The sequence below is a fragment of the Poecile atricapillus genome, chromosome 1, assembly GCF_030490865.1.
Source record: "Poecile atricapillus isolate bPoeAtr1 chromosome 1, bPoeAtr1.hap1, whole genome shotgun sequence".
Classification (NCBI taxonomy): domain Eukaryota; kingdom Metazoa; phylum Chordata; class Aves; order Passeriformes; family Paridae; genus Poecile; species Poecile atricapillus.
Window position 1 is genome coordinate 21557205 of NC_081249.1, and position 14477 is coordinate 21571681.

Consider the following 14477-nt stretch of genomic DNA (forward strand, 5'->3'; position numbering starts at 1 on the left):
TTTAAATGACTTTTTTATTAACCTTGGCACATATAAACACTTGTGTCTTTATGCCATTTTGAGACTACTTTTCAGCCAATGGCTGTGTATAAACTCTCTTATACACAACAATTGGCACATGCAGCACGCAGTAGGGCACAACCACACAAGGCTTGTAGCAACTGGGACCATGACTCTGTTGCTGCAGAATTTCTTGAAGTACAATATGAGAGTATTTGTGGACATCAGAGAAAAGGGCTAATCCACAGAGAACAAGTGACTTTTGGAAGCAGTTGCTCCCAATCTAGGAAACCCCTTAGCGAGAAGATTCAAGCCACGGAGGATATTCAGTAACATTGAGAAAAGAATCTCAGCATGCAAAGTAGATCTCACAGTTTGAGGGTAAAGCCTTGCTGCCTAGCAACCTACAGAGGCAGCATGGCAAAAATCTCAGTGTGAGTGTTAGAGTAAGACAAAAAAAAAAGTAACGTATGTAACACCTTTGAAGTATGTGTGGTACCTAATAATTAGACCTTAATATCTCATCATATAGAAAAACATCAACTGGACTCAAAATGTGCAAGGTAATGAACACACCCAGGTACACATATTTAAAAGTATCTACAAGGATATGTTTGTACCATCTTAGGCACCATGGGCTCATGTTTCATTTTCACAAAGGGCTCCTCACACTACTTCGGCATTGTGGAGGGCCTTGCAGTTATATAAATTACACTGAAACCTATTTAGACTGAATTCTTTAAAGTGTGTTTCAATATGAAAGAGAGTGAAGCTGCTCTTTGTAACTTGCTCCAGTGAATTTTATACTGATTAGGAATCTAAAATTATTGGTCCTGGAAAATGACCAAAGCTTAAGAATATAATTCTTCACATCAGCCTGACAATGAATCTGTCCTTTAGGGATTTCAGAACATATAAAGATAATTCTGTCTTCACAACCATTTTATCTTTATTCTTTTACTTAAGCATCCAAGAATGGTCCAATTTGAATGTTAATTTTGGTTTGCTAACCTGTCCACTAAGAATTAATTCATCATCTCTGATGACTAATTATTGTGTCAAAGATGATGAGATAAGAACTTAGAAATACAGAGCCTTCTAAATGGTTTTCAGATCACTGTTTCTGTTGCTATGCTCTTTTTCTGGATAAGGAGTAATTATCTTACTTTATTGCTACTATTTCTAGTTGCCTCTTAATGTTATATCATACCAAAGCTGTTTTTTGAACAGGTTGACTGTCTTAATTTTTCAGATGACTGAGTCATGAACAAAGGAACATCAGCCACTAAATTTAAGTAGATACCTGTTGGTCTTATTGTAAAGTAGGAGCAAAGAAGAAATATAAGAGTAGGAGAATTTGTTTATGTAAATTTTGAAGCCTCGTGGGAGTTGAAATTTCCCAACAGAGCTGAGAAAATCTGTTACAAAGGCTGACATTTTAAAGTTGGTGGGTTGAGGGAAAATCATGCAGATCCATCTGACAATCCATGTGCTTGCTGCATAAGGTGGAGTTAATGCCAGAAAAGAAAGAGGCCATTTCCCATTGGCTTCTGAAATTGTTTGGAGATTTTTTTTCTAAGTGATTACAATATCTCTTGAAAATGTGTCAATGATGATAAAAAGTAAGAGTATAAAGATAAATTAGAAAATTATGTGTAGGTATTCAGCCACATGACCTCCAGAGTTCCCTCCAAACCTACATCAAGCTATGATTTTATGATACAATGACAATAATAATAAATAATATTGTGGAAAGAAATGTACGTGCAGTGATGTGCACAATAGTATTTTATACATACATTATGTTCCATGATGAAATTGAACTTTCAAGTTAATGTTGTATACAAAACAAAATGAAAATAAAATGAGAATGGTGCTCAGTATATAGCATTAAACGATCTCTGGTGATCAAAGTTATTGGCAATCATTCAGTAATGGCCACTTTGATTTCCCAACTAATTTGGGAATATATGAGAAGCAATGAAAATTGTCTCACTATCACAGATAATTAAACTTAAAATTAAAAATTAATATTAAAATTAAATGTAAGACATTATAATGACTTTTTTTTTTAACGACATTGAGTAACTTGACTTATTCTGAAAAAGAATATAAAATTCTGACATTCAGATGCTTCCCATATGAGGAAAAAACACAGCCATATAAAATGCATAGAAATTATCATCCAAAACTTGTTAAACTCAATGGTAAACCTTCCATTTCCTTCAAAAAGGTTTTTAAACACAGAAGATTGCCTACATTAGGTTTGATTAATGAATGCTAAAATGCCAATTTTTCTTAGAAGAAACATTTTTCAATACAGATGGACTAATAGTGGTAATTCAAAAAACAGTATTGTCAGAGTATGGAAGTCACAACAAACCTACCATTTCTATTTTGAACACTGGCACCCACTAGAATGAAAACTGTAAATAGACAGCAAAGTGTGTGCTACCAGGAAATAAGCCACATGTAAGTGCATTTGAATGGTGTGACTCCCATTAACACATGAAACATATTCACTTACTAATATTTCTTAATGATAACCAGTGCAAAAAACCCGCAAAGAATGCATTGTGGATGTCTGTGGATAGTTATCTTTCATGTTCAATATTATATGAATTTTGGAAACAAATACTCTCATGAAGACAAACACATCTTTTACTGTTATAATTTTTTTTTTATTTTTTTTTTTTTAATTTTAAATCCTTTACTCTCACTACTTCTGTATATTTCAGAGACTTTGGAATTAAGTTAAAATTGATGTATAAATATTCCCAGGCAATGGCAGTTATTTTAGCTGCCTTGGAAGAGGTGAATCACAGCTGCAAAAAGACCTTTTTTAGCTGTTGACTGAAAAAGAGAAGATAGGCAAGTAACTGAAAACTAAATGCTTTCATATTAGACATCAAGGACAGTAAGATGAATTGTACCCAAAGTGCTAGACATGCAACTCCATGAGCAACACACTTTAATGAGTGTGGTGAACAGATAAATGATGTCTGCATAAGAGATGATGGTAAAATCGTATTGCTTCACCCATAAAATATGATTGGAAATATGTCGTACATCATGTTCTTTTTAGTTAGAAGAATGGGACTTCAGCTGGCTTAGTGTCCCCAGTGAGTTCTACTGCAGGCTTCAGAAAGCAATACAAATTTCAATAGAATTTTTGGATTTCAAGGGTTTATACAGAATATGAAACTGTAGGATGAATAGGTCAAAACGTCAGGAAAACCATAGTTTTGTTCAAGCAGCTACAGCTTACCTTGCTTGAAAGCCATGTTCTGAAAAATTAACTGCTGTACTGGTCTATGTGGATGGTAACAGCTATTGGTTTTTTCTGATTTGAACAGAATGTATTTGGAAAAACAACATTTCTGAAAATCAAAATCAATCTACCTGATGTAGCTCCATAATTTCTGCAGCTATTTAGCAACTAGAATTTCAGATCAAGTTACTCCTACCACTGCCATTATAGGAATGTATTTTGCAGGTGACTAACATTGTAGCAGACAAAGGCGTTAGATCATTGGACATTTTTCTTACATTTATATATTTTTAAGATACAAAACAGATTGAGAACTGCGTTAAGATGTTACTTGATTTAATTAGTGCATCGCTATTCCAAAATTTAAATGAAACTTCTTGTGAAATATAATGAGGAATGCTCTCTATATTCTGCTCTCCATTCTTGCTTCAAGCTGTGTAAAATTATAAAGAATTGTTTCATACTGAATGTGAAAATGCCAATTTCAGTGGAGTGACAGCCAGGTGAACGTGAGAAGAGCAATTGACTCTGTTCTTTGGAAGGAAACACAGAGCCATGCCACTTTTCAACTTCTCCAGCACTTCCTGAATGGCAGCTGAACCAGCCTTGCTAATGATGATCGTAATTACTGAGTTTTGACTCATATAAAGCTCCTACTGTACGCATGTACATGAAGAGATAAGGCTTCCAAAAAATGACTATTCATTTGTAAACAAGGTACAAACACTGAAAAACAATAAAGTGTTTACAAACATGTTAGTGATTTGGAAAAGTGTTCAAAAGTTTAGTCAAGCAAGTATATGAACAAATGCATTTTATTCAAAAATTAGTTAATCATCATTTCAAGTCATTAGGAAAGAAATATTATTTGTATTAATTCAAAATAATTTAGAGTATTGCTGAAATTGTGAATAAAAAGCTAGAGGAAACAGAATACCTCTGTGTAATCTAGGCATTAGAAAAAAATAGTTTCTCTACTAGTGAGGAGAGCTTTAAAGCTGTTTGCCAGATTCAAAGACAAAATATGTTTCAGAAGCAGGGTTAAGGATCTGTCTCAGGAAAAGACAGTTGACAGGAAAGGAAATTCCTGTTGATGTAATCTCTTTTCCATCTCCAGTAAACTTTCACATACCTCTCTTGTATCCAGAAACTTATAGCAAGCCACTTATTGAACAAAGAATCCAATAGATCAGCCTGGGAAAATAAGCCATCACATCACTGCTTAGAAGAGGCAGTTTGATTGTTGCTGGGGTTTTATTGTTTTTATTTGCTGTTCACAATTTGCTACTGCTGCTCATATTTGGTTTGGAATAGCATCATTAACCAGAATCACAACTTGTAGTCAGCTTCAGGCATTCACCTCTGTGAGTGGCAAGCCTTTGAATAGATGCATAAAATCCTACAAATTAATGCTACATGCCTAAGTATTTGGAAATCCACATTTCTCCCAGAAAATATATTGATGCCTTTCAACTGTATACCCATAGGTTTACTACATAGAAACCTCTTGGGAGCCCCTTTCTGCTACAGCAGTTTAAGGTTTTTCCACAGTTAATCATCTCTTCAGGGCTCAAAGGCTAAGATTTTCACCTTATGAAAACTTAATGTTGCAGCTTCTGCACACCATCATTCACAAGTTAACAATAATTTTAATCTCTATGTTGATTTTCTGTGATGAAGAAAAGATACTTCACTCTAATGCACTGATCTGATTACAAAAGCCACTGACTAAAACCTTTGTATTAAAACAAGCTTATAACTAAGATCAAGACATTCCTATCTTAATTTTAGCTTTTGTGTATTTCAGGATATAAATATGCAAATGTTCCTGTGGTATGCTCAGAGCCATTCAGTTTCCCTTTGATAAATATGCAAATCAGTTTGTCTCTGCAGTGGGGAAGTAATTATCACTTTCAGACCTAGTCATTGAGTACAACACTTGAGGTAAAGATGGAAAATAATAAAACCATTGACAGCAACACAAGAAGTGGCTGCACATACGGTGAACAGTACATAAAGTCTGCACACAACTTGTTTAACATTCAGAGCTACAACACAACCACTGTAGAGTGGAAATTCTGGGACAAAGCATTAGGATATGCTATGGCACATTATCTAGCCAGTCAACAGAACACATCCACCTAAGAATACAAGTGATTCTCATAAGGAGGACATTAGCATATGAACCTCAAAGGTGAGAGTGAATATTAGGTAGTACAACTCTTTGAGTAGAACAGAAAATCGATTCATAACTAATTACAAAAGGTATAAGGTTCTTCCTCCAAAAATAATGTAGAGTTTACATTTAGTACAAAGCCTTGAATCAGTACTACAGCACTACTATTTCTAAAGTTACACCATGGAAACAAGCCATACAATGAAGTCTTCTCCATAAGTACAAAGCTGTTGTCTCAAATATGGTAAGCTCCTGCTTACCCACAGGTTAGTGGGATCCTCAATTTCAACCAGAAATTCTGCCAAAAAGTAGCATCTGGTTCTGAAAAAACACATCTATATTAGTGTTTTAATTTGTAACAGGAATGCATATTTACAGTAAATCCAATCACGGACAGTTAACATATTTATGTTTCCACAGCAAAGCCCTCTTGGATTTTGTGAACTGAATTTCTTCCAGTCTAAATTCAAGGATGAATTCTGGGAATGCAACTAAGGCACTCACACTACTGATGGGCATTCAGTCAGGGACCATAGTAGAGCTGGTCTGAAGTGGGTTTCTTGTCTCTTCTGGTGTGCTGACAGTCTTTTTCCAGCCCAGAAGATAGTCCAGACCTGCCCACTGTTGGCAGTTTTAAATATGGTAGGATTGATGAATCCTAGATTGATGAAGTCTAGTGCAGGCACAATCCAGCTCCAGCTGTGCATGCTGTAGATACATTGAGGGTGGGATTTACATAAAGTGCACACAAAGCAAAAAGCATAGGTTTTCATATGCAGATCACCTATCCTAAGAATTAGGCCCCAAAAATTCTGAATTCTTTTCAATGTGAAGTAAGGTAAGGCAATTGCCCGGGATGTAACTTCCTACCACTAGAAATCAGATAAGAAGTTCTTAGGTCCCCATAGTCTGTAGAATATCAAACACTTTTCTGGTAGATTCCCCTAGACTCAGAGTGGGACAAGTAAATCTGTGGAAGCGCTCAGAAAAGTGCAGTCTTTTAAACAAGGCAACTTTGGTATGGAGTCAGCTAAGCTATCAGTGTGAAATTGTTTTTTGTTTGAATTTAGATGCCCATGTAGCTGAAAACTTGCAATTCATTTGTGATTGTTTTTACAGTTTTATAAGTATAATGTGTCTTTCAGACCCTCAGAATAAATTTTCAGCATAGTGAACAGCAGATTAGGTATGCACACTGCTTAGCAGCTTTGAATAAATCAACCAAATTTTGACTTATGCATGAGGTTTTTCCTAGAGATGAGTACTACATCCCTTATTTTTCTTATTAATATAGGTTCATATTATTTTTTAAATATGAAATTTGGAATTATACTTTAGATATGTATAAATACATATGCATAATAAAGCACTGAGTTAGGACATCTGAAGACCTGTAAGTACAGAAGTAAAAGAGACAACCCAGGATGGAAAAGTTTCCCGCACTGCAGCACTAATGATGGATTATTACAGGTCAAAAAGTATAACTAATCAGTGGCTATTTCCTTATTAGTATTTAAATTAGCTAATAAATGCATTGCTTTAAATTTACTTTTAGACCTTACATCTGTTGAACATTGGTCTATGTATTTCTAATGTAAATCTTGAATTTTAGCCTGCTTAAAATGCTAAAATATGAAAGATGGTCATGCAATTTTAGGAGGGTCCATTGCATTTGCATTTTGCATGACAGCTGTGGTAACTTTTTGGGTAAATTTGCATCTTTATTCCACACATATCTAAGATGCCGTTTCACACATGCAAGTAAGATGAATAATTAAAAAGACATTGTCTCATTTCCCACTGAGGTCTCCCATGTTTTCTTTTAAATTATGAAAGGGATTCCTTTAGGTGTGACCTTGGCAAAATGTAGTGACAACTGAGGGATACCATTCAATTTTGAATTAGACTGTCAGGTGAATTTAAGGCTTCAGGTATTTGACCATTCCAATATATGCCAGTTGTGATAAATTGCATAAATGGAGAGTCATAAAAGAAACTCTTTCCTATGTCTTCAAAGGTTTAAACATTTATTAATGTCAGACTAAGTTTTAAATTGAATATGTATATGGTCCCAGAACCAAATGCATAATGACAACATTTTTCCAGATTAATCTAGTAAGAATTATGAAGAATTTAAAGCAGGGAAAAAAAATTTAACCCCCCCCATTTTTACCCTCTGCACTTTTCTAAAAATTTTAAAGTATTTTCCAGTTGTTTACATCACTTTTATAACTTCTATTAAGTAAAATTCAAACTGTGAAAAATTAGCTGATATTAGAGCATCAGCATTTATTGTCTTTTTAGACATCTATTGTCTAAATTTTTTAATCTTTGCTGAATTTGGAAGCAGGTTTTAAACACTTGCTATAAATTGAACTCCATATAGTTAAGAGGATTTTTATCGAGATTGAATTATACTCATCATGAAATCTCAATAAATTTATTTTCCTGGTTTTCTGATTTTAACTGTGCAAATCTAATCCAACATGAAAGTAGGTGTGCTTTAACTTACCCCCAATACCCTTTTTTTTCTCCTAGACATGAGGATCACAATGCACACTTTTTAATTCATCTACATCTCTAACTTCTGAGCCTAAGTGCTACTTAGACACCCAAAGCCTACTGTGAAATCACCATCTCAAAAACGTTACTTGATAATGAATCTCTGTACAGACACTGTTACTACTAATAAGAAAGCAAACCTGACTATGAAAATTGTCTCAAGGGACTTTTCCACTAATGATAAGGACTGTACTCTGTCTTCTCTAGATGACATTCAGAATTTAGGAAAAAAAATACAAACAAATACATTGAGAACCACAAATTATGTATGATTTGGCGCTTTTTCCTCTGATATAGATATGTGTGTTAAACATGAAAAATATATGGTGACTTAAATTCCAGAGGATCCTTTCTGCAGGGAAGGCAAATAATTTTTCAGGTCATACTCATTGATGACAGATTACTAGCTCAAAAAGGAATACTCACTATCTCATGAAATGGCACTCTGATTCCCAAATCATCTAAGTCCTCTTGAAAAAGTATTCACAACCTATTCAAAAGGAGTTTTGTTGAAGTTTCAGGGCAGTATTCGGTACCACAGCAGATGCCTATGAGGAAGAAAATCTGAGCTTTTCTGGTCTGAGGCCTGGAAAGAGAAATATGTAATTTTTGTTTTAAATTGGTTTGGAAATACTTGAGGGCTCTACTTAGGCCAAGATGTGTTTGACATGGTCAAGTCGAGATCAGAGAGGGCCCTGAGATCATTAGGCTCATTTATTTGCCTTTTCTCTAATTTCTACTCATTCAATAATAAAAAAAAAATAAAATGTTCTGTGTGAAATTACTAATTAATCTGAGTTTATAAAGGTTTAACACTATGAATGCTATGTGTCATTTGTTACAAAAATGGACCAAAAGGCATTTTTATTGTGTGAAGAGAAGGGCTCTGCCTTGCGCCTAAGGATCACAGTGAGATGTGGTTTTTAGGATAAATCTGAAAGCTAAATGTGAGATGAGGAAGGACATTCACAAAACACCACAGATCAGCTGAAATATTTACATAGATACATGGAACAAATTAGTCCAACTGTAATTAGACATTATTTTGGGATGAGAGGAGTTATTGCCAAGGTAACTCTCCAAAGAACAGATGGCAAATAACCACTTGAAGGCCCCAAGCAGCACATTCTTACTTATGGGAATACTTATGGGAATATCCTATGGATACACAGGCAGGTAGGAGGGTTAGTTCCTCCCTATTAATGTATGTTTTTATGAACTAATAATCTTTGAACCTATAAAATCAAATTTAAGAATTTGTATATAACCAAATGTCTTTGAACAGGAAATGCTTCCAATCTTCACAGTTCACATGAATAGCTCTGTAATGCACTGGTGTTTCAGTATCACATGCAGAGAGAAGTAAGTACAATCCAGCAAACAGATTTCTGCTCTGGAAGGCACTGGAGAACTACGGGTGACTATACACAGGAACTGACTCTATCATTATCAAGATTCAACAAGTAAATACGGTAACAGTAGGACAGAGTATTTGCATATATTTACTGATAACATATTTACTATACCAGTTCCTCCTATTTAAAAAAGTTATTTTCTACTATTTTACCATGAATTCCTAAAGTTAATACATAACAAGGGAAGTAATTAAATGTCTCATCAAAAATCTGTTATATTCTGAGAGGTAAATGTGATATTATTGTCTAGTATTTTTTTGCCAAGAAAGTCCTCAAAGTTCTCTTTAACTAGGCCATCTATTTTTTAGAAGCAGCACCTGGGGTTTATTGCACAAGATTGGCAAACTGCACCAAAATCACACAAAAGCTGGACTGAGAAATTTGGGATATGAAGCTTGACTACCTCAGCTCTAAATAGGCAAGAATATTTAGGATATGTCCTGTAGAAAGGTTTTAGTTGTTGGGGTTTTTTTTGTTTAGTTTGTTTGATAGGTTTTTTTGTTTGTTTGTTTTGTTTTGTTTTAAGGACAACTGCCAATTTTGTGCCTTATTAAAAAAAATGCTGGCAAAAAAAGCCATCATAGCTGAACTTTGCTCATAACACCCTGCTAAGATGTTCAAACTTTGTTCTGTACAATGTGCTGGTTACATTATGTCTTACTCTGTCCTGATGTTGGTTTGGAAGGGGCCTTCAAAGATCATCTAGTCCAACCTCTCTGCCATAGGAAGGGACATCTGTCACTAGATCAGGTTACTCAAAATCTGGCTTTGAATACTTCCAGTGGCACAGCATTCACAACTTTTCTGGCCAACTTGTTCAAGTATCTTACAACTCGCATTCTCCAATTTTCTTCCCAATGTCCAATCTAAATCTACCCTTTTGCTGCTTAAAACTTTTGCCCGTTGTCCTATCACTACAAGTACTGGTATCAAGTCTTTCTCCAGTCTTTCTTATAATTTATCTTCCTTTATATATTCTCCCTAGAGCCTTCTCTTCTCCAGGCTCGCTCTCAGCCCTGCTCTCTGTCTGTCTTCCTAGAGAAGGTGCTCTAGCCCTCTGCTTATCTTCACCAACCTCTGCTAGGCCAGCCCTGAGAGGCCCACATCTTTCCTGTGCTCAGGACCCCAGAGCTGGATGCAGCATTCCAGGTGGGATCCACCAAGTGCAGAGCAGTGGGGCAGATTCACCACCCTCATCCTGCTGGCCATGTTGCTTTCGATACAGCCCAGGACACAGCTGGCTTTCTGGGCTGCCAATTCACACTATTGGCTCATGTCCAATTTTTCATCTGCCAAAAGGAAAGGATAAATTATATGTGTTTGAATTATAAAAAAAATAAATTCAAAAGTATTCATTTATTACTTGCTTAACGTACGCTCTGTGACTTTGTGATTCAAAATCAACTGAACTCTGGATTTGAAGCACTTTGCTACCTTTTACACAGCAGTATACGATACATTGAAATACATTTCCACATTTTCACAAGTAGTAACTTCCTTGACTTTACTAGAAATAATGAGGCATCCTGAACTATTAATTTCTTTGAAACACCTGGCATTAAGTTATCTTTGGATTCACAGGAAGACAAAGTTTATACTGTTTTTCTGGGCTAGGCCATTCTTTAAGATTAAAATGCAGTTAAATTTGTATTATTTCTTGTTTCCTGCTTTGTTTTAAATGCTATTCAATTAAGAAACGAAAGTAAGCTTGATTTCTAACCCACAACTATCTCAACCACCGATATACAAGAGCCTTAAGAGCCAATACTTTACCCTCACAACAGTACTATAAAACCATGTAAACTGAAGGGCCTAAGTTAATCACACTTAATTGTAGACAAACTGTGACATTATAGATGAGTCCATCCAGTAGTTTGCTAAAAGGGCACTTTGTGAAAAAGGAAGATTCCTCTCTTCTCCTCCTCTTACACCTTCTTTCTATTTTCTCTGGAAGCTGGTTAGAAAAAAGTGAGGTAAGGGAGAGAAGGATGTTCTGCCTCCCCTCTTGTGGATTCATAAGGCTGCAAGATCCAGTAACGCTGTGGAATATAACTTCATGCTGGTCTAAGGCAGGAATTTGATTATCATGGAGTCTTTTTGTGCTCACCCCAAGTAAGCAACTCAGCCCTTAGGGGTCAGGTGTTCCTTTGGATATTGAGCTTACTACTGTAATACAAAATCAGTTCAGTGTTCTCAGGGTTACTAAAATGTGTTCTTCATAAGGAAATGTTATAAAGAAAGTTTCATGGGTAGGGAGAGAGAATGATTTAAAAATAGAAGTGTGTATACAAAGTCAAATGAAAGCAAAAATAAAAAGAAAGCATTCTAACAAATAAAAAATAACCTGAGTATACTGTGAAACACTCAACCCCTGCCCCACATCAGTATAAAAACATCAGTATTAAAGAATAATGATAGGAAAGAAAAATAAAAATTCAGTTTCAGTTTTTCTTGAACAGCATCCTCAATTAAAATAGAAATGCCTTTTTTTACAATCAAGTGGTGAGAGAAAAACCTGCAGATAAAAATTACCACTTTACCAGCCTTCCTTTCACTAATCACTGCATCATTACTCTACTACTTCCCCTAGCCCTAAAAAATTAATAATTTATCTCACTATTATATTTTGTTATCATACAGAAAGAAATAAAAAGCTTTCTTTAATGCAATATAAAAAACTGTTTTTTAGAAAAAAAATGATCTTCAGTAGTATTACCTCTCTTCCTATTATATAGTGTGGTTGTTTTAGCAGTCAAGTTTACCACTGAAAAATTACCAGCCAGAATTAATAAAAAGGCAGTTCAACAAACCTCATCAATAAGAGATTATTACCACGTGGAATATGAGCCTTGTGCTTCTGCAGTATGAAATTCTGCATGGAAATTCACTAATGGGAACCAGTCTGTCGATGAACACCACAGAATCGATATTGTCATAAGCTTTATTGTATGATTACTGCTTTCACTCAGAATTAGCTCAGCTATTTTTAAGCAGCACAGTCTCAAAACAATTAACATACATTTCAAAAGAAGCATGAACAAGTTTCATGTCTCTCTCCAAAAAAACAACATAGATTATTTTAAAAGAATCTCTAGTATTCTCAGTATCATCACTGAAACTGAAATGCACATGATCAGTTTTAGGTTTTTTCTACAGCTAATTGATATGCAGCCAGCTATGAAAAATGGTAAAAAGGCTGGAAGACATTCCCTGAATCATCACAGAAACTGTTCATATCATTATAGTTCATATATTGAAAAATATATTTAATTATCTTTAAAAAATACCACTTAGTCCCCAGGACCAGAAGAAAATCTGAATTCCTGAGTCCAGGTGCACATTCTAACCATTTCCAGCCTCCAACATGGATCGAGACAGCAAAAAAAAATTACTTATCTTTCCCCCTTCCCAAATCCCATGCCATCTGACTTAAATGCTTTACTCTAGATCCAGATGTGGATTAGTGGGTGACTAGCAACAAAGTTATATTTCAGTAGGTAAAACTGAACATCATCTCTGTGTCTGTTTTTCTTCTGGGAAACAGATTAATGAGATTCCCCTATCTTACAAAGGCTTTGTGAAAATGCTTATTTGCAAGTCTGTTATACACTGTAGCAAACTACTGAACAGAAAAGATGAGATATGTCAAAGAATCAGTCTTCAAAACAGAACTTCAATAGCATGTGTTAAATAAATCATGAGAATTCATATTTAACAATGAGGAATACACCTACTGTTGAGAAGCTGCTCATTAAGGCACTCTGTGATGAGGAGGCAGGATTCCAATGGGAAAAGAAATGGCATGTAAACATATGTTAAAAACTGTACCACAAGACACAAGCATAGGAAGAATGATTTTTTTTTTCTATCTTTAAGTACTTGACTTCATAATCTTACTATATTCACTTGTGCCTTCTGCATGTTTGTATGCATTTCTGGGCTGTATCAGGTATGTTAAGGTACTGGATAGTCCACTACAAAACTAGCTGAAGGTACAAGGAAGAGGAATGGATGAGAAGATTCAAACACCAGATTAAAAATCCTTGACATTTCAGTTTCTCTGTTCTTTAGTTTCATGTTAAGGCTTCTTTCGTAGACATGCAACTACTACCAGCAACATCCTTCTCCTACTAGTACAGTCACATTCTTTATAAAACCATGATCACAAGCTCTATAAATACCTACACAGATATGGTTCTAAGTGTCCAACTATTGAAGAAAAACGATGGCAAAAGTCATGTTCCTAATTCAGGGATAAAGGTTAAAGACTGACAGCAGTAACACTTCTGCCAAAGTGAGTGAAGTCTATCATCCTGATCCCTTGCTCTGGATGACTGACTTACTAAAGTCCTGTGGAGATTTTCTAGCACAGTGTAAATGTAATTTTTCTTAAAAGCTTCACAGTATCTGTGCTAAAAAGGTTGCTATGCAAAGGCACTCGATGAGCAAAACCTTTAACAGCTTCCTTAAAATTGTTTTTCCACTCTGTATTTTGGAGATTATCTACAATTTGAATAAAGTGAGCCCCATTTTGTTTCCTTATTGCAACCTTTATCTGAGTATTCATACTCAGACCTGTGTCCATACTGACCTGTATTCCTACAGGTCAATTTTGGCTTAAATCTTTGCTTCAAAACATTTTTCTGTGTTGTTAATCTACTAATAATGGCTTTCTGCACCCACCTTAATCAAGGAGCAAAATCCAACCATACCATTTATATGTAAAATTAAACTTCAGAGGTAAAGGTTAAACAAAAGGTTGCTTGGACATTTCATTAGAGAACTTCCTATCCTCCTTGATTGGATTTATCCTCATTGCTTGGAATCATCAGGATTCTCTATTATTTCTAGTTTACCTAAAACAGGCTTTGAGCTCTCTCTTACTAATGGAAATTAGCTTGTCTAAGAGTAATGCTAATTTTTTTCACTGATTGCAGCATTTTGATCTAACACAATGTAAGATGTCATGTCACTGGTTTTGTACTAGACCAAATTTTAAGAGCTTCAACAGAAAGCCTTTACTTTTTGGAACATTACATGATTACATTTTTGT

General features: G+C 35.1%; 1 protein-coding gene across 5 annotated transcripts in view; it reads right to left on the bottom strand.

Moving 5' to 3' along the window:
- STS (steroid sulfatase) overlaps positions 1-14477 on the bottom strand; it is a 103882-nt gene that overhangs the window by 36980 nt on the left and 52425 nt on the right. The window lies entirely within an intron of this gene.